We start from the raw sequence: 19,813 nt of genomic DNA, 5'->3' as shown, positions 1-19,813 counted from the left end.
TTATTTTTTTTTCCAACTCCACATGCCTGTCTAGACTTCAAGCTTTATTATGAATAAAGAGAAAATCGGCTGGATGGCATAAAAAAATTTTCAGGCAGATTAACACACGATTTACCTCTTCTTGAACATCCATCTTAATGGAAGTGCTAAGAAAGTTAGATTCGGGCCTGGCTTGGCAAAAGCAAGGCCACCCCCGCCTCTATTTTTTCAATGAGATTTTCCAATCCTAGTCAAATGGTGGTGCTAGTTCTTTATTTTTGAGTTACTGCATTTCCTAATTTCATGGTCATAACAGCCTCCTGTCTACCGACTCAGAACGGATTTTACCAAAACTGAAAATGCAGGCTCCATGCTCAGAAGCTCTTTAACAGGCTCGAAAGGTCCATGCTCCTTTCTCCTGCCCATTCTATAGCATAAGAAGACAGTCTCTGAGTGATAATCTTCTCTTCAAGTAGGTACTCCTATTTCTTCTCAATTTATTTTTTCCTTTTTGATATAATGTGCTACTGTTTACAAGCATATTGTAACTTCAGAGCTTACCTCTCATCTTTAAAAAATGTTCATTTTTTTGTCTTTCTGCTCCAAGGATATTTTGCAAAGTTACTGGCAAGTATTCCTGGGATGATATAATGTGAAATCTAAACTTGGTACCGTGGAAATTCACTTCTAGAATAATATTTAGCTGAGGCAGAGGGCAATCCGACTACCCTTTTCTTAGTGCAGCACACACAGGCTGTCTGTCTGTTCCAGATAACATGTATTTATTGAATCTAGCACTAGCTAGGAGACACTGTATTGTTGAACTGTGTTAGAATTTTAAAAGTTCTTAATTGGACAAATCTCAGACTAGCATGAACACACTACCTGTTTTCTTAATCTTTAGAGCCATAACTTATGTGAGTTTGAACTAAGCGATGTGAATAAGCCATTATTTGTTTCCTAAAGGCAGTCAAGTTTTCTGAAAAGCTACACATTTAGCAGCACAAGAACGAACCCCTCTGTCTTGAAACTGGCCTCTGATTTTCAGCAAGGTCTTTTGAGTCCTGGTGTCCCATTTTCTCAGTTCCTTTTTGCCTCACGATGGCACATACATAACGATTCCACCACATATAGCAGTGGGCTACTCGGGTAATGATGTGGCAGTCACAAGGCAGGGCAGAATACTTTCATTTTGGTTAGAGGAATGCCACATGTCTTAGGAAATGCTCGTTGAACTGTAAGTTTCATGCTTTGTCAAGAAGATAGGCAGTATTCTCTCAAACAAGTCCGTAGGAGCCAACATGATTAAAAGATTTTAAAGCAATTTACTCGATAGAAGGGTTGGACTTTATGAGGACTTGTGATCATGACAACGATTCCTGCTTAAAGATGCCAGATTTTTAATGCCTTTATGTGCCAGATCTAATAGGCTTACAGAGCAACTCCATGTATATGGGGTTGCTGGGAAACTCATCTGGTTTTGAATGTGGTATATACATATTTTAATGTTGAGAGTAAACTTAGGAAGACCAGGTAGAAGTATTTGAATTGAATTCTGAAATGTACAGAGAACTTAAATTGGATGAGAATGTTGGAGAACCATGGATGGTTCAGGGTCCATCTGTATACCATAAAATCCCTTCCTATTTCTCAAAAGCAAATGTTTTCTTTGATTTTGTTAATATCCTGTGATGACTGCCCCCTAGGCCTTGGAATGCATGCAGATAATGCTGTAGCAGTTGGATAAAATACTCTAGAATGTCAGATTTTCAAGGAAATTAGAAATAAAAACAATGTGGGTAAAAGATATGACATGTAGGAAAAAAGCAAAATTTTCCTTAAGAATACGAGGGTCGTATTTACGAGTAGAAGATTTTTCTTAGACACTTGGAGATACTTGTTTTGTTCTATTGCTTGTGACAATCAAGGAAAGGAATAAAGCTCTTGTGTCTTAAACTTGCAGGAGGAACAAAGTCCAACTATCTTTCGTTTCTGAGAACTCTGTCTTTTTGTTCAATATTGGGTTTAGAGCTAGCTACCACCTACTTTCCCTTCAAACACGCACTCTACACCTCCACACAGTATAAGTGTTTACATCAGGCGTCTGCTAAATATTTTCACATGGTTATCTGCGGTCTTCTCTGCGTCTATCTGCATTCATTTATCCTAGCTGGTCAGAACAATCACTTGGGCTGAGGGCCTGGTGGTTGAGTTTACTTTGCTTTGAATAGGGAACAGCTGTGCTCCGTGACGGCAGATTGGCTATTTGGAAAAAAGAGCAAGGAAGAGAGTGACTCTGGGTAGACCATCCACACTGTTTGTAAAAAAACCTCATAGCATAGTCTTCACCTATGGCAGTGGAGATATTGATGGTCCTGTCCACCCGCCTCTATCAGGAGAGGGTTTCCATTGTTAATCTCTGAGAAACAGGCGCCATCTGTGAAACCTACTGCATATTGTCTAATGAAGTGCTATTTTCAAAGGCATACACTGTACAGGTAAGAGTGGTGTGCCTGCCTTCTGGGCAACATCTCGTTAGACTTCCTCTGAATCATTCCCACTGGACACAACAGCAAAAACGTACACATCATTGAGTTTTATGGTTCTAGCTAAGGTGTATAGCATTTTTCTCTCTGAGAGTCTGTGATACCTTCAGAGAATAAAGGAGCTTACCCTATCCATCTGCCCCTAAAAATATTCTGCTAGAAAGCTGATATGTCTGCTCAGGTTTTCCACAGCACATCACTCTTCAGTAAGAATTCTGATATTAAGTAGTGTAATTCAAATCCATGGAAAATGACTGAGTATCAGCCATAGCTCCCACCACTCTCTAGCTGTGCAATTAGAGGCAGATTATTTCACCTCCTGCCTTGAATTTCTCATCTGCAAAGTGGGAGTACTAAAAGTAGCTACCAGATATGATTATATGGAATAAATGAGATTAAGCCACTCATTAAACTCCTTGCAGTTTCCAAGCATTAGAAACTCAGTATGAGGAAGTTATTTCTATTCTAAGCCTAGCACAGTGCCTGGTACTCAACAGATGTTGGTTGAATCAATGAAATAATTCAAGGTCAGCACCAAAGCTGCTAGGAGTTTATGAACATCTGATCATAACTGGAAACTTGATCTAAAAAACAAAGGGCAGTCAATCCAATCAACTGAGCATGCCATCTGTTGAAATGCTGCTGCTTCTGTAATGAAAATAAAATGTTGGAAGAGAAAGTCCAGAAACCTCCATCATCCTTTCTTCCATCATTCCTCTCTTTTGTGACTGTCTTTGTGATGAGAAGGGTAGCAAAAAAATCTTGCTGAGATGAGCGTGTCAAAAATGTGTTACACATGCTTCACATTCCCTTTCACATCAACAGAAGCATGCTGCTTCATTGTTGGGCAATGTCTTAGTCTATGCACACATAGAGCTGTATGCTGATTTTTTTTTTGAGGCGGAGTCTCGCTCTTTCGCCCAGGCTGGAGTGCAGTGGCGTGATCTCAGCTCACTGCAACCTCTACCTCCCAGGTTCAAGCAATTCTCCTGCCTCAGCCTCCAGAGTAGCTGGAATTACAGGCATGTGCCACCATGCCCGGCTAATTTTCATATTTTTAGTAGAGACGGGGTTTTACCATGTTGGTGAGGCTGGTCTCAAACTCCTGACCTCAAGTGATCCACTCGCCTTGGCCTCCTAAAATGCTAGGATTATAGATGTGAGCCACCACACCCGGCTGCACGCTGATGTTCTAATTCAGTGTGATACCAAAGACCTGAGATAGTCTCTCCCTCACTGGCCCCATAATATATGCCCATGAGGTGGTAATAATAACAACTATAGTAGCACCTAAGGTTGGAGGGGGGCTCTTCCTTTGTGCAATGCTTTTTATAGTATTATCACGTGCGATTCTCACAGCAACCCCAGTTAGTGAACAATGTTATGATTCCTGTTGTACAAATGAGGAAACCAAGGCTTTGCAAAGCTAGGTAACATGCCCAATATTACACAGCTTCAAAGGCGACAGCCCTAGGACTTGAAGACAAACTCATCGAATTCCAAAGCTCATGCTTTTAGCCATTACTTGAGACAGTATTAACTTTTAAAGTTTGTAATCAATAAGAATTTGGCCTTGGGAAAGCAAGTTGAGCATCTGGGGCTGATGGGAGATAATATTACGCCCTCTCTTAGCCTCAGTATCTTCATCTGTAAAATGGGAATAATTACATCTGAGTCACAGAAGTTTTGTGGCTCTTCATGAGGATTGCATAAAGTAATGCGTGTAAGAGAGTTTTGTACAAAGCTCACTTTTATAAAATGCAAGTTGTGGCCAGGCTCCGTGGCTCAGGCCTGTAATCCCAGCACTTTGGGGGGCTGAGGTGGGTGGATAACCTGAGGTCAGGAGTTCGTGACCAACCTGGCCAATATGGTGAAACCTGTCTCTACTAAAAATACAAAAATTAGCTGGGTATGTTGGCATGGGCCTGTAATCTCAGCTACTTGGGAGACTGAGGCAGGAGAATCGCTTGAACCTGGGAAGTGGAGGTTGCAGTGAGCCAAGATTGCGCCATTGCACTCCCACCTGGGCAACAAGATGAAACTGCATCTAAAAAAAAAAAAAAGAAAAAAAGAAAATAAAGCAAGTTGTTATATGCAATGCATAAATTATTACTTAGTTACATGTAAAATCTTCCCACCAAGTGAATGAGGGTTCACCTGGCTGTAGTACTATGAGATAGATATGAGGGGCAGATTGGTTTATGCTTCTCAAAAACAGAAAATGTGCAGGGGCGGAAGTGTGGGTGGGGAGTCTGGGCCTTCCTGGCATGTGGCAAAGCTGGAATGTAAGAGAGTACGGCAGCAGGATGGATGGGGTTTTGGGGGTATGGTGGTAATCCTTTTTTGGGGGCACCCCTCCAGTATTCGGGGATGTTCTTTGATTTCTTTTGAGAAGACAAGTGGTTAGGAGCTTCCCTAGCCTTTCTGTTGTAAAAACCATCAAGATCCTTGTTGAATGCATACCTGGAGCTTGGTTTCCCTAAGCACAGCCTTTAAGAACTTCATCTGGCTTTAGTCTCCTATTTAAAGCTGCCACCCACTCTCAATTTTTTGGGTTTTCCTGCTAAGAATGAGTATAACATGGGCAGTCTTTCAGTTCTCCTTTCTTGCTGCCTGGAAGACAACACACAGGCCAATCACAAGGAGGAAGAGACAGGCCCCAACAAGTTGACAGTCCTAGAGAGCTTAGTGTGAGTAGACTTGCTGAGGTTCCTGACTTTTGCTGGAATAGAAGAGTACCACTGGCTTCTAGACATTTCTTTTCTCAACTGTTTCCTTGTCAAAATGACCAGCAACTCAGCTCCCTAAACATACGTCCTTCCCTAGATTGGTTCAGAGGAAGCCATCAAGGTCCTTTTGCAAATGGATGATCTGCAGTTTTGAGATCCTTCTTTCCTCTGCTGTTCATAGAAATGGTCTCATTGGAATAGTCCCTTTCGGAATATTACTAAGGACACCAAAAAATCCACAAGAAAATTTGAGTGTATCTGACAGAAGAAATTTGGCTTTTGTACTCTAATAATTATTTATTAGATGCAATAACTGGTCAGAATTTATTTGCTTAAAACCATGTAAAGAAAGGTGCTTAATAAAGATAATGGCATCACATATAGTATCTGTTTTAGTATCTTTCACCTTAAAACTATGTGACAAATAAAGACATAAATTGCTCTTCCTTTCCAATAAGCAATTTTGGAAATTCCTTATTGTGAAATTCCAAATTTTAGAAAATTTACAAAATTTAAGATTTTGTACCTACCTGCGTCAAGTTTTCTGAAAGAACATTTAAAGATTAATGTTACTTAGAATCCAATATATGAATAGTTTAATTTAACTCATATTGTTAAATTCTTTTTCTAATTTTATTTAAGAAATGAGTAATATTGACAAGGGCCTTGCTGTGGTTTATTATGGCCTGTCCTAGAGTCTCTATTCCCAGCTAGATTAAAAGTGCCTCAGGGCTGGGCGTGGTGGCTCATGCCTGTAATCCCAGCATTTTGGGAGGCTGAGGCCAGTGAATCACTTGAGGCCAGGTGATTGAGACCAGCCTGGCCATCATGGTGAAACCCTGTCTCTACTAAAAATACAAAAAATTAGCCGGACATGGTGGTGCATGCCTGTAATCCCAGCTACTTGGGAGGCTGAGGCAGGAGATGCACTTGAACCTGGGAGGTGGAGGTTGCAGTGAGCTGAGATAACACCACTGCACTGCAGCCTGGGTGACACAGAGAGACTCCATCTCAAATAAATAAATAATAAATAAATAAATAATAAATAAATAAAAATTAAAAGTGCCTCAGGTGCATAGATGGGGTTATTTAGGATTGCACCCTGTGCCTTGGGAAGTGCCTGGTACACACTGGTGTTTGGCACATAATTGTAGTGTGAGATTGAGCCTGACATGTTCCTTGATCCCTAGACAATCTCTATCAGGTATGATCAGTAAGGTGCAAAATATGATATAGTACTATTACATAGTAGTGCACTATAATACGTGCCTAAAGCCATAACGTCAACTAATACAATTCAGCAGAGTAGAATGTGAAGAGTGCTTGCAGAGTGATGAGCACCGTGGTGAGAAAGCATAAAGAGAAGAAGGTATTTCTGGGTCGGTGCAGGATGGTTAGGGATAGCTTTGGGTAGGAAATGACTCTTGATCATGACCTTAAAGGATAGGTAATGTTTACACGGGAAGATACAAGGAAAAGGAGGCGCATAATGAAAGGCATAGGGGAGAAGGTTTTGGGAAACCATCAGTCTGACAGAAACATAGTTAAGAAAAGTGTAGGGTGGTGGTAGGAGGTAATTTGGAAGTGGAGAGTCAGATGTCCTATTAAGGAGCTTGGACTTTGTCTTGTAGGCATTAAAGATGTTGGTGTAGGATTGGAATGAAATAATGACTTAATCTTAGAAAAATACTGTGTGGATTGAAGTTTTCAGATGAAGAGTGGGTACATCAATTTTAGGTGATAGAAATAGTTCAAGAGAGGTGTCACACCATTTAAAAAATCTTTTAGGACTTGCTTTTTGAAATCATGATTGTTTATGGTTGTAAAGATTTTGTTTCAGAAATGGCTGGTGGAGAAAGAAGTGTATTAAGAGTCAAAAGATGGGGCTATGCCACTGATGGGCACAGTGAAAAGCTGCAAGCTTGGTGCCCCGTCTTCCCAACTGTAAAATGGGCATAACAACTACCAGACTTCCATCAAAACATTACGCTAGTGATACGATGAAGACTAAGTGATAGAACTTTAAAAGGCAGCATGCCTCATATGTGTAAAATGCTATTTACTTGGAATATTTTTGTAGTAAAATTATTTTCTTTGGACAAGATATAGATTCAGAAGAAAATGATCATATTTCTATGAGATTAGGATTCAGACCATTAGAACTTTTTTTTTTTTTTTTTTTGTGTCGCCCAGGTTGGAGTGCAGTGGCCAGATCTCAGCTCACTGCAAGCTCCGCCTCCCGGGTTCACGCCATTCTCCTGCCTCAGCCTCCCGAGTAGCTGGGACTACAGGCGCCCGCCACCTCGCCCGGCTAGTTTTTTGTATTTTTTTAGTAGAGACGGGGTTTCACTGTGTTAGCCAGGATGGTCTCGATCTCCTGACCTCGTGATCCGCCCATCTCAGCCTCCCAAAGTGATGGGATTACAGGCTTTTGCCACAGTGTCCAGCAGAACTTTTTATATTTATTAAATAGCTACTTTATGTTGGGTACTGAATAAGTCTTATTTTTAACACCTCATTTCCCTCACAAAATGGATGGAATCTTTGGACTAGGGGAAATGTATGGTCTCTGCAGCTGTAGTATTTTATGATTCTATAGCTTTTGCCTTCAGCAACCTTCTCTTAGAATAGTGATTTAAGGGCTGGGCGTGGTGGCTCACACCTGTAATCCCAGCACTTTGGGAGGCCGAAGAGGGCAGATCACCTGAGATCAGGCATTTGAGACCAGCCTGGCCAACATGGTGAAACCCCGTCTCTACTAAAAATAAAAAATTAGCCCAGTGTGGTGGCATGCACCTGTAGTCCCAGCTACTAGGGAGGCTGAGGCAAGAGAATCACTTGAACCTGGGAGGTGGAGGTTGCAGTGAGCTGAGATCGTGCCACCGCACTCCAGCCTGGGCGACAGAGCATTTAAGCCCGGTGGCTCACACCTGTAATGCTAGCACTTTGAGAGGCTGAGGTGGGTGAATTGCTTTTGCTCAGGATTTTGAGACCAGTCTGGGCAACCTGGTGAAACCCCATCTCTATAAAAAATACAAAAATTAGCTGGTTGTGGTGGTGCACGTCTGTAGTCCCAGCTACTTGAAAGGCTGAGGTGAGAGGATGACTTGAGCCCAGGAGATCCAGGCTGCAGTGAGTTAACATAGTGCCACTGCACACTGCGTTCCAGACTGGGCAACACAGCAAGACTTTGTCTAAAAAAAAAAAAAAATAGTGACTTAAGATACTGACAGTATAAGCACAACCAAACCCATGGGCATCTGTGCTGGGAATAAAAGACAGACGTGTTTTCATTGCACTGATTTAGAACTCTGTTTGGAAAGGAAAACTGAGATCTCTCCCGCAGTTGCCTAAAATGCTTTATAGTTATGGGAATGGAAAAGCTGAACTCTGTGATTTGTGGGTAGAGGGAAGGAGGACGAGTGTCCTTTCTGATTTCCTCTTTTTCCTTCTCTTCCAAGGGGAACTAAAAGGCTAGGGCAACAATTTAAAAAGAAAAGGCAAGGAGCTACTAGGGGCAGAGTTGGGAGGGAAAAAGGCCAAACCCACTAAACAATTTCACTTCAGTTACAGTAAATCTCAAATGATGATGCTACACTCCTGAGAATGTTCCATGGTGGAAATGCCTGGGCTTTGAAGTCTGAGCAGGGAAGTACCAGGAGAGGGTGACATGATAACATTCAGCAGGAAGAACACTGCTCTTGTCTGTTTGACGGTCCTATTCCTCCAGATCACTCAGTCTTCACCAATCAAGCACATAGCTCCTTCACATGTCATTTGTGGAGGGAAAGACTCCTAGGAAAATGTTTTCTAGGAAAGGGAAAAAAGCAGAAAGGAAAGGTCTCCTGCTTGCTACAGCATTCGTGTTGCACAAGCAGTATTAATGTAGTGGGGTATTAATCACTTAGAAGAGTTCACGTATTATTCCTATCTGGGCTCTGCAGGGTCCTTTCTTCACTTCTTTCTCGCCATTTGGATTCTGTCCATTTTACTCCTCCCTCTGCACTTGGAATGGAAGCGAAATTTGTTGTGCCAATTCTCTACTTGTTAGAAGCCATGGTAATGTTTAGTAGGAGAAAAGATTTGTACTGCTACATAGAAGGAGATTTTGGGATTATTTAAGGCTTTACTTTGTTGATGGGATTCCTAGAATCTACTACCACTGGGTACACTAGACAAGTTTGTAGATTTACAAAAGTGTGGAAAGCATGGGTTGCACTTGACTTCTTTATCCAGCTCTTTGGTTCTAAATTTATTGCCAATTTTATTTATCAAACCTATTCTCAGTGGAGTAGTATTTTCTGTGGTCACAAGGAAACATCTGTGAGCTTAAACCTTAGAGGCAGATAGCCAGTTAGAACATTTGGCATATGAAGCTTAGATAGCAGAAGAGAAAAATTAATCAAGGCAACCCTCAAAAATACTGAGAAGGCAACTAAGAAAAATTTCTTATCACTGACAGACTGCAGTATTGAGTTCGTGTTAATTAGGAAATGTCAGAATACATAATGAATCAATGAGGAGTGTCATATTATGGCAAGTTTCAATGTTGGTGTCAATCTTGACTACCAAGATTTATGGTGGATTATATAATGGAATCCTGAGTTCTGAGAGATCAAAGGAAAATGCTGGCTCTTTCTTCATCCATTCTCTTAGGTCAGGCCTACCCAGCAAGAAGCCAAGTTGAGAATTGAGCAATTATCTGAAGTGGGCAGTGGAGACGGCCAAACCAGATAATATATAACCAGAAAGTCACCATGGAGGGAAAATGTGGACTGAAAATAGGATAAGGGGTGGAGGTAGAATGTCAAGCCATTTGGTCAGTGTCCACAGTCCAGATTTACTGAATAACAGCCAATTCCTTACTTCATGTGGTTATTTAGAGCAAGACTAAAAGACTAGAGTGAAAAAAAAAAAAGAGTTCATTACTAAGGTTGTTGCATGTTTGTGCAAAATTTCTTCAAATCTCTATTATTATCTGTTACATGTCTAATTCTGAGTACTTCCAGGGATTGCATTTCATTACTTTAGATTAGTGGGTTGAAGTGGTGGAGGAAGCCCATATAATCTGACTTACATGGAGAAAACAGGTCTTTTTTATAGTTTAGTTCAGTGTTATATTTAATTAGCCTTCTTTTCCCTCCATAACGCATGCTTATGAATTTTCCCCTTAAAATTCTGAACCTCTGACCTTTATCATTTCCTCATGGAGCAATTTCTGTATCTCCTTAACTTTAGTAGAACGTAGCAATGAAATATACAAGTCCCCTAGAATAGAATTTGGGTGAATTTTGATTTTCTAAAAACACAACTACCAAAGTCTCAGGACCAGTGTGGTACTTTTTTCTTCTATTTGATATGGAAACCATAAACTACCTACTTTGAGCAGACGTTTCCCACTCCTAAAACATAGCTATCTGTCCACTGTCCCCTGTAAATCTGTCGGAGTGCACCTGCTAATTCTGAAGCCTCCCTAATACAATGTTAAACTTTCCTTTTCTTTTTTTTTTTTGAGGAAAAAAATTGTAAATTAGGTTCACTGTTGCTTGGAATTAGGAAAAAACCAAAAACAAAAACCCAGGCATACTAATATTTCAGATGGAAAAACAAAGCTAAAAATTTAACAAGTTTTTCCCCCTCACTCTATCACGTCTTGTACATTTAAAGCTGTTATACAACATTTTAAAAACAAACCAAAAAAACCCAAGGCCTTTTTCCAATAGCTTAGCTGATGACCCACAGTAAAAACATGCCCCATGGAATATTCTTAAAGCACCCCAAGGGAGTCTACTGAAATAATTTACAATAAAGGAAAAATTCAGAAGAATTTTACATACAAGTAAAAATTAAGAACGTTGTTTTATAAGCAATAGGGAGAAGCTGTACTAAGTTGCATTGCTCAATTTCTCACTTGCTCTGTGCAGTGACTACTTTTTTGACCATGTAACAACGTCTGAATCTTCGTGGTGAAATCATACCTACCACAGCCACAGCAGGTTTTGTTCTGCTGCTGCACATGTGATTTGAGATACTGTGGGTTGGGAGATTTTTTTTTTTTTTTTAAATTTCTAATGGTAAAATGGATCTATAGAAATGGAAGTCATCTGTAATCCCAGCACTTTGAGAGGCTGAGGCGGGTGGATCACCTGAAGTCAGGAGTTCGAGACCAACCCTGCCAACATGGTGAAACTCCGTCTCTACTAAAAAGATAAAAAATTAGCTGGCAGGCGTGGTGGTGTGCGCCTGTAGTCCCAGGTACTTGGGAGGCTGAGGCAGAAGAATTGCTTGAACCCAGGAGGCGGAGGTTGCAGTGAGCTGAGACTGCACCATTGCCTTGCACTCCAGTCTGGGTAGCAAGAGCGAAACTACGTCTCAAAAAAAATAAAAGAAATGGAAGTCATCCCATGGGCCTGAGTTGGTGTAGTGGATTATGGCCTGTACATAAATGAAGAAATGCTTGCCAGTGGCGTCAACAGTAACTAGCTTAAGCCCTACTCAGCTTTGTGAAATAATGTAATCAAGGAATTTGATCTGAACAGGTAAGCCAAACATTGATTCTTCAGTGCCTATTGATAAGTGAGACTACTTTTCTTTTTACAGCCTCATTTCACTTAAGTGGGGAATCAAACTAGCTTTAATTAAGGAAATCTGTAGAAATCATTCACCTCTCCCTTTCCTTCTCTGTTAAAAAAAACAAAAGGGAGAAGAAAACTAGGAAGGAGTAAGCGCAAAGATCTCTTCACGTTCTCCGGAACTGCAGTAGCAAATAGCAGCACGGCGCTTCTTGAAAAAGGATGTAGATTTTAATCTGAACTTTGAACCGTCATTGAGGTATGTGTGAACATACTAGTTTCCTCTTTCTCTCTCCCGACTTTGTCCATGAATTCATAGGATCTAATTTGGTCATCAGTTTGGAGAACGATTTTTCATTTAATTTCTTTCATGATCAAGTATGTATTGTCAGGCGCTTAGCAGTACACCTACTATCTGATGTGCACTCTACGTGTGTTGCTTAGGTTGAAATTAAGGATACAATCTATGCACTACCACCGTTTAAAAAAATCCCCGACGCCTACTGTGTGGGTGAGGTTTCTTTGCATATTATCAGAGAGGTTAACCAATTTATTTACATACTCCGTAGTCCACTCTAAGTATGGAAAACCCAAGTTTTTTTTTTTTTTTTCTTAAGAAGGAGTTTTTATTTCATTCTTTTTCCCGCAGAGCTTTACCATAGTTTCCAGCAAGTGAAAACATTTCTTGATTTGAATTTCACAACCTCCTTTTCCTCTTGCCAGTTGTGTGGTGCTAATAGGAAGCATAATGTGAGTGTGCATTTAATTTAACCCTAAAATAGGAGAACATCTTCAGAATATAGACTTTATATATTCAGTGACCTACCTGAAAATAGACATAATTCTAACCTTCTCAATCATTAAGAAACATTTCTATTGAATTTAATTATTCAAAGCAACAGGTAGCAGTTTCACAAGGGAAAAGAAAAGCCTTACCACTTGTATTTGTGGTCACCAAGTAATGACATTATTTTTTATTTAAAATTAAGATAAAATAACTTACTGTCAAGTCCATTTCTCATTTCCTCCATAGAACATTTTAAAACTAGTTCACAAACCTCTTGAAAAGTCATGCCTCTATTACAATGAAAGTGCAAATTGTCACCATTGCCTAGAAGTCAACTTGAGGGGCTGTGTATCTATGTAGCATTTTGCAAATCCAGTAGCAGCCACGTGATAGGAAAGATTAAATGCACCCCTGATTTGTGAATACTACCCTAGCCTTCAAAATGTTCAAAAGCACAGGAAGTCTGGACTTTTAAAAATATAACCTGCCCAAATTGCAAGGGAGGGGTTGGGTGTAGGACCTAGGTCTGTCTGCCAATCAGCTTGAGATGCCAGTGGACTAAACCTGACTTCACTAAAAACCAGACTGGCAACTATTACTCAGCGTGGTAATTTCCTAATTGTAGAACTGGCCTGTTTGGTGAAGTATTTCAGGAAAATTTTTAACTGGACCTTTTCTACCCTACTGCATAGGAAATGAAGGTTTCTAGGCAAAGACTTTACTTAGTGACTAACCAAAAATGGTAAATAAAGTCACCAGTTCCAGGCTTAGCTACTGTCCTCAAAAGTGCTGCAAGACTGGTCAGGCCAGTCTTCTGAGGCTGGAGGTGCATGTGGAACCCCCAGAGCCTTGTCTGCAAGGGCATGGCTAACTGCAGGCTGTTTAGAAGCATCCTGCCCCGTGAAACTCCTCTGGCTTAGGAATTTTAAACAGTTCTAGTTCTAATCTCTCTGCTCAGAGTCTGAGCAGCTGTCAATGAGCTCTCCTGTGAATCACGGAAATGTTCATGGGTGAGCTGCTCTAGCTTCTTACTTCCAAGTAGAAGGTGCCTTGTAACTCTTTGCCAGCTTGATGCAGTGAGTTCGATTCATCTTTTGGGCAGCAGGGAGAGATAGTGAAGAAGGAGGGGAAAAAAAGATTTTAATATATAAATGAGTCTTGCATCTAGCTGAGGTTGAACAAAGTAGGAGAACCAGTGCAAGTCACTGGGGGTATGGATCTCATACCATTTTCAGCATGCACCTCCCTTTCTCTCTTTTTGTTTCTACACATGTCAGTCCCTGAGTAGTCTTGCATTGCTTTTCCCACTTTGAAGTCTTAGATTCAAAACCGATGATTCCAGAAGGGTCTAAGGTGCCGTTGCTGAGACTTTGAAAGAGACCTGAAGCAAGCTGTTTGGATTCTAGATGCCATTGTGCATCTGCCTGAGTAACTGTGTCACTTAGGTTGGTCACCAGAATAATTCTCCTTCATTTTTGCTGCCCTTCCAATTCATAAACAACACTGAACATCAGTGGTTCTCCCATAATCAAATATATTTGGCTCTATTAATATTAAAATTTGGTCTTGAGTAGAAAGATTCTAAGGGCTAAAAAGTAAAAGATGTAAAATGTATGTTGATAGGTTAGTGTAGAAGCCACACATGGGATTTTCTCCACTCCCACTCTTTCATTTTTTTTAAGATCCAACACTCAAATTACAAAAGTCTATTTTTTTTTTTTTTTTTGGAGACTGAGTCTCACTCTGTCACCCAGGGTGAAGTGCAGTGGTGCAATCTCAGCTCCCTGCAACCTCCGCCTCCCGGGTTCAAGCGATTCTCCTGCCTCAGCCTCCTGAGTAGCTGGGATTACAGGCGCCCGCCACCATGTCCGGCTAATTTTCGTATTTTCAGTAGAGATGGGATTTCACCACGTTGACCAGGCTGCTCTTGAACTTCTGACCTCAGGTGATCCACCTGCCTCAGCCTCCCAAACTGTTGGGATTACAGGCATGAGCCAATGCCCCTGGCCACAAAAGTCAATTCTTAACTTAAAATATAAAAGTTCCATTTCTTTTATGGTCTACTTAGTCGTGTCTGGAGTCAGTGAGCTCAATCAAGTGGTTTGTAGAATGACAGTTGTGATACCTATTCGTTTATCCACCAGATTATTTTCTGCTCTCCATGGTGCTTTATAGAAAACAGTTTATTCAGTCATTACAACAGCTCTAGGAGCGGGTTTCATTAAACCCACTTTCTAGGAAAGCGAACTAAGGCTTAGAAAAATCAAGTAATTTGCTAAAGACTACCCAGCTGGTAATGATATGACAGGAGTTGAACTTAGGACAATAACTCAAGATCTTGGTCCCTGTAAATATGGGTTTCCAGGTTATGTATGCAGGCAGAGGGCTTAGATCCTGAAGGAAATACAGAAGCAGTATAAAAAGGAAGGATCTCTTCCCATAGGAAGCTTGTCATCCATTGAATGAGGAACTCAGATTTCCACTGTGAAATGATATTTGTATCCCCATTGTGTGAGAGATATGATGACTCTGATCATCATGAAAACACATTTTTCCTGCCTATAAATGATGCTTAATAGAGCTAACAGATTATATGTATCTGGAACACTTTTACTTAGCAGAAAGACAACAGGCTAGGATTAGCTGACTAGTAATTTTATTTATCAAGCTCAATTCCCATGCTGACTTCTCTTCCACTAGTGAAAATGTGTCATCAGATTTAGTACCAAACTGGAGAGGTGAAAGGATCCTTTGACCAGTATAATAGCCATGCCATCAGTTTTGCTTTCCTAGTTAAGTTTGATATGGGTTAATGATCTATATCATTATTTTGGGGGTTTCTAAACACATATGAACTAAAGACGGAAAAGATGATGGAAACGATGGAAAGAGATGACTCAGATGTACAAAGGCTTGCAGAGAGAAGGATAAGCCAAAAAATTGGTAAATCACACATGAATAATCAAGAACTGACTACAATATAATAATATGTGTTCATTTCCACTAATGAATAAGCTGCCATTATGTCTCCTCATTCTCTATTTGGGGCAAATTACTTCTCTGCTGTATTTCCATTCTTACAGGTACCTATCTGCTGTGATTTTTCTCAGTTTTGACTTTATCTTGTTGCTTTAATCTTGTCTCTAAGTAAATTGCAACCCAGTAAATATATTCCAGTATTGTTTATTGTAATTCCTGCCTTTATGTCAGGTGGCAAAAGGAAGGGACTTGTTTTATTAATTTATCAGTCTGGGTGTGTGCTAAGAGGAGCACACACGCTCCTTAGTACACGCTTTGATTATGGTAGATTGGGTCTAAAAGATTCAGCTGGTTTCTTCCATTTATTTTGGTCTGTCTGCATAACAAGGTCACATAGTTGATTATAGCAGTTTTCTGTGTGTCATATTGTTGGCCTGACACATAATATCAAATAAGAGGTACCAGAATTTTCTGTGCAGTCTGAAGCTGTGTGTGTACAACGACAAGTGAAAAATCTTAATTATTTGGACTTTTGGGTTCCATGATGCCAGAGAAAGCCAGACACCAGGAGCTGGAATCAGCTAAGACCTAAGACCCTGCATGCACATACAGATGTTTGCATTTTCTTCCTATTGCAACATTCAGCCATTGCTTTGGCAACTATTTCAATAATATATTACTGCTCATCAAAGTGGAAATAATGTTCTGTTACTAGTTGAGTATTGAAAAGCTCTTCATAGTTTTGTGAGTTTGACTCAGCTCCAACATGAAAGACCCATTTCTTCAACTTACTTTGGCAACAGAAGAGATTGACTAATGTGCTTCAAAGTGATCCACTGCTGTTTCTGTTTATCTTTCTTCAATCCTACTGGGCCATGGGAAGAAGAGGTAGCAGGCATTCTTATTTGCCTCAACCAGGAAGCACAAGGCCATCCCAGGGCGGGGCAGGAGGGAGGTGGGAGGGAAGAAGCATGCTCCACAGGGCCGTTGTTTACCTTGTTGGCCAGTCAGGTCCTCTCAGGGTGGGTTTTCTGGGATAAGAGCAAAGCTTATTGGTTTTCCTTGCTGTGCCATGAGAGCACACCAGGTCACCCCAGCAGCCTCGCTTGCCTTCCCACAGCCTGCCCTTGCCTAGGGTTTCAGCTGATATCCTTTCCACTCAGGAGGAGAAACCAGAGAAAACATGGAGGAAGTGTTTCCAGTGTTAAGACTTTAGACCAAACTATAGAAATCTGTTCTACCTGGAAACCTGAAGAAATCAATCATGACTGCTATTCAGTAGAGGTAAAATAAAAAAAACAGCTTTACTGGTTAGTAGTCATAGGAAGGCTTTCTGTGTAGCCTCTCTGAGAGCTGCCTACTGGAAGGATTTGTCCTCAAAACGTGAGGATTTGTAGTGTTCCAGGGTTTATATGATACTGGCAGGATAGTTTGCTAATCTAGAGGGCTGTGCTTCGAACTTTATCCAACGGATGTAAGCTGTGTGTTGAGGTTACTGAGTGTCTAGCACAAAGCTCTAATGTTGAAGGAGCACTGGAGGCAGGCTATGCCTCTGAACATGTAGAATTGACTAGAAATGCCAATGTTCATTTCAAAATGAAATCACTAGCTTTCTTATGCTTCCATTTAAAATGATTATTGCATTTTGCATATTGTTGAATGCATATTAATTTCAGCAAGTTTAGAAAAGAGATAAGCATTAAGACGTACATAAATCACTTATTCTCATCAGCTATAGATAATCACTAACAATATTTTAGTACATTTTCTTTTCATCTTTTTGTTAGCAATATGTATGTGTATAGGTATACATATTTGAGTATATATGAAAATTAAAAAACAGAAAATATTCCCACAATATAATTAATAAAAATCCAAGATACCACACAATTTCCATTTGTAATATCTATTGTATATATGTATATATACACATTATATTTATACATAAAATATATGCATAAAATAGATACACACACAGGTATATATTTTGCAAATTGAAATGTTGTTGTATGTTGTAGATTTTATTTAACATTAGAATTTATTTACACTACTTAGGTGTTTTAACAAGGATTGTGGTCCACATCTGTTTATTTCCTTAAGAGTAATTCCAAAAAGTGGAAATAGAATGTCAAGGGGCAAAGTTCTTTATAAAGTCCTTAAGAAGTATTGCCAGATTTTTTTTTTTACTTCCTTTTAAAACATGATTATATTGTAGAAGTTCTATTTAAAAATTCCAAACAAAAATTTTCAAAACCACATCTAGAAATCAAATCATGATTTTATTTGGCTATGCCCCTTGTAGTCCTTGTCTATGAACTTATTCTATTATTAAATATAATAGGTAATTTCCATTAATTTAACAGATAGAATTTTATTTTTTACATTTTCTCTTGTTATTGTGCAATGCATATTTTCTATTATGTTACAGAGATTTTGGGGTTTTTTTTTCCTCCCTTTTTCCTTTCTCTTTTCTTGTTCTGTACCCCTTCAGAGAAACCAATAAATACAGGTTGATGTGTATCCTCTATTCTTTGCTCCATGCTCACTCAACCCAATATTTACACATGCACTGATTTTCAGGGCAATGGTCCCTCTTTATCATAAATTGTGGGATAAGGTTATATACATAATATATACGTGTGTGTGTATTACTCTGTATCTTGGTTTTCTCACTTTGCAATATATCTTAAAGATTCTGATAAATCTTATAGCTCTATCTCATTCTTTTCAGTAGTTGCGTGCAGCATGAATTTACTATAATTATTCAAGTAATCTGCTTTCAACTGATACTCTGTTGTGAAAAGTTTTCAACATATAAAAAAGTGCTGTCATTACAAATATTCTTAGATACATATTCTTAGTAATTGGGGGTTTTATTTTTATGGTGTTTAAGTCCCAGGAGTAGAATTGCTGGTTTAAAAGGCATGTGTATCTTTACATTTTTATGGTTTTTTCATATTATTTTCTAAAAATAATATAGCAAATCACAGTCCCACTAGTGATGTTTGAGAGCATCATTTTCCTCACTAGTACTCCTATTTCCCTGCTTTCTAATCCTTGCTGATCTAATGAGTAAGCATTGTTAATTTTCTTTTCATTTTCTTGACTTCTAATGAGCTTAAGCATCTTTTCACATTATTGTTGTTCCTTTGGATTTTCTTATCTGTCAATTACCAATGGATATCCTTGACCTATTTCTCCCTTATATAGTTGCTTTTCTCTTATCAAAAATTTGTAAAAGTTCTTTGAATATTATAGATTTTAAAACTTGGCAGATAAAGTTGTATGTATTTATTGTGTATAATATGATGTTTTGAGATATACGTATATCTCAATATATCATATCGAGATATATATATACACACATTGTGGAATGACTAAATATAGCTAATTAACATATGCATTACTTCATGAAGTTATCATTTTTGTGGTGAGAACACTTAAAACCTCTCAGCATTTTTCAAGACTACAATATATTGTTATTAACTATAGTCACCATGTTGTACAATGGATCCTTACACTTACTCTTCCTATTTAACTGAAGTTTTGCATCCTTTGGCCAACGTCTTTCCAACCCTTGCCTCCCACCCATCTGCCCCCCACTGCCCCAGCCCTGGTAACCACCATTCTACTCTCTACATCTATGAGATCAACTTTTTTAGATTCTACATATAATGAGGTCATTTGGTATCTGTCTTTCTGTGCCTGGCTTATTTCGCTTAATATAATGTGCTCATAATGTGCTCTAGGTTCATCCATGTTCTTGCAAATGACAATATTTTTCTCTATTTTTAAGTCTGAATGGTATTCCACTGTGAACATATACCATATTTTCTTTATCCATTCATCTGTTGATGGATACTTAGATTGATTCTGCTTCTTAACTATTATGCATAATGCTATAATAAATATGGGAGTGCAGATATGGCTTTGATATACTGAAGACATTCCCTTTGGGCATATACCCAGTAGTGGGACTGCTGAATCATTCGGTAATTGTGTGATTACTCCATACTGTTTTCCATAGCGGCTGTACTAACATACTTTCCCACCAAGAGTGTGCAAAGGTTCTCTTTACTTCCCATCCTTGCTAACACTTTTAATCTTTTGTCATTTTCATAACAGCCATTCTAACAGATGTGAGATGATATCTCATTGTGGTTTTAATTTCCATTTTCTGATGATTATAGTGATGCTGAGCATTTTTTCTGAAGTTTTTTT

General features: G+C 39.3%; 1 protein-coding gene across 1 annotated transcript in view; it reads left to right on the top strand.

Annotated features, from left to right (window-relative positions):
• The first annotated feature begins 282 nt into the window (after positions 1 to 282).
• The window catches only part of ESR1 (estrogen receptor 1), a 421,968-nt gene continuing 402,437 nt past the window's right edge, over positions 283 to 19,813 (top strand). The window contains exons 1-2 of the mRNA XM_011996801.1: positions 283 to 451; positions 11,955 to 12,085. The gene's annotated coding sequence lies outside the window, so the exon portion shown is untranslated. The remainder of the gene's footprint in view (positions 452 to 11,954; positions 12,086 to 19,813) is intronic.

The sequence above is a fragment of the Mandrillus leucophaeus genome, unplaced genomic scaffold (genome assembly GCF_000951045.1).
Source record: "Mandrillus leucophaeus isolate KB7577 unplaced genomic scaffold, Mleu.le_1.0 Scaffold524, whole genome shotgun sequence".
NCBI classification, from domain to species: domain Eukaryota; kingdom Metazoa; phylum Chordata; class Mammalia; order Primates; family Cercopithecidae; genus Mandrillus; species Mandrillus leucophaeus.
The sequence above is the reverse complement of the archived record's forward strand: the minus strand, read 5'-3'. Positions and strand labels throughout refer to the sequence as shown.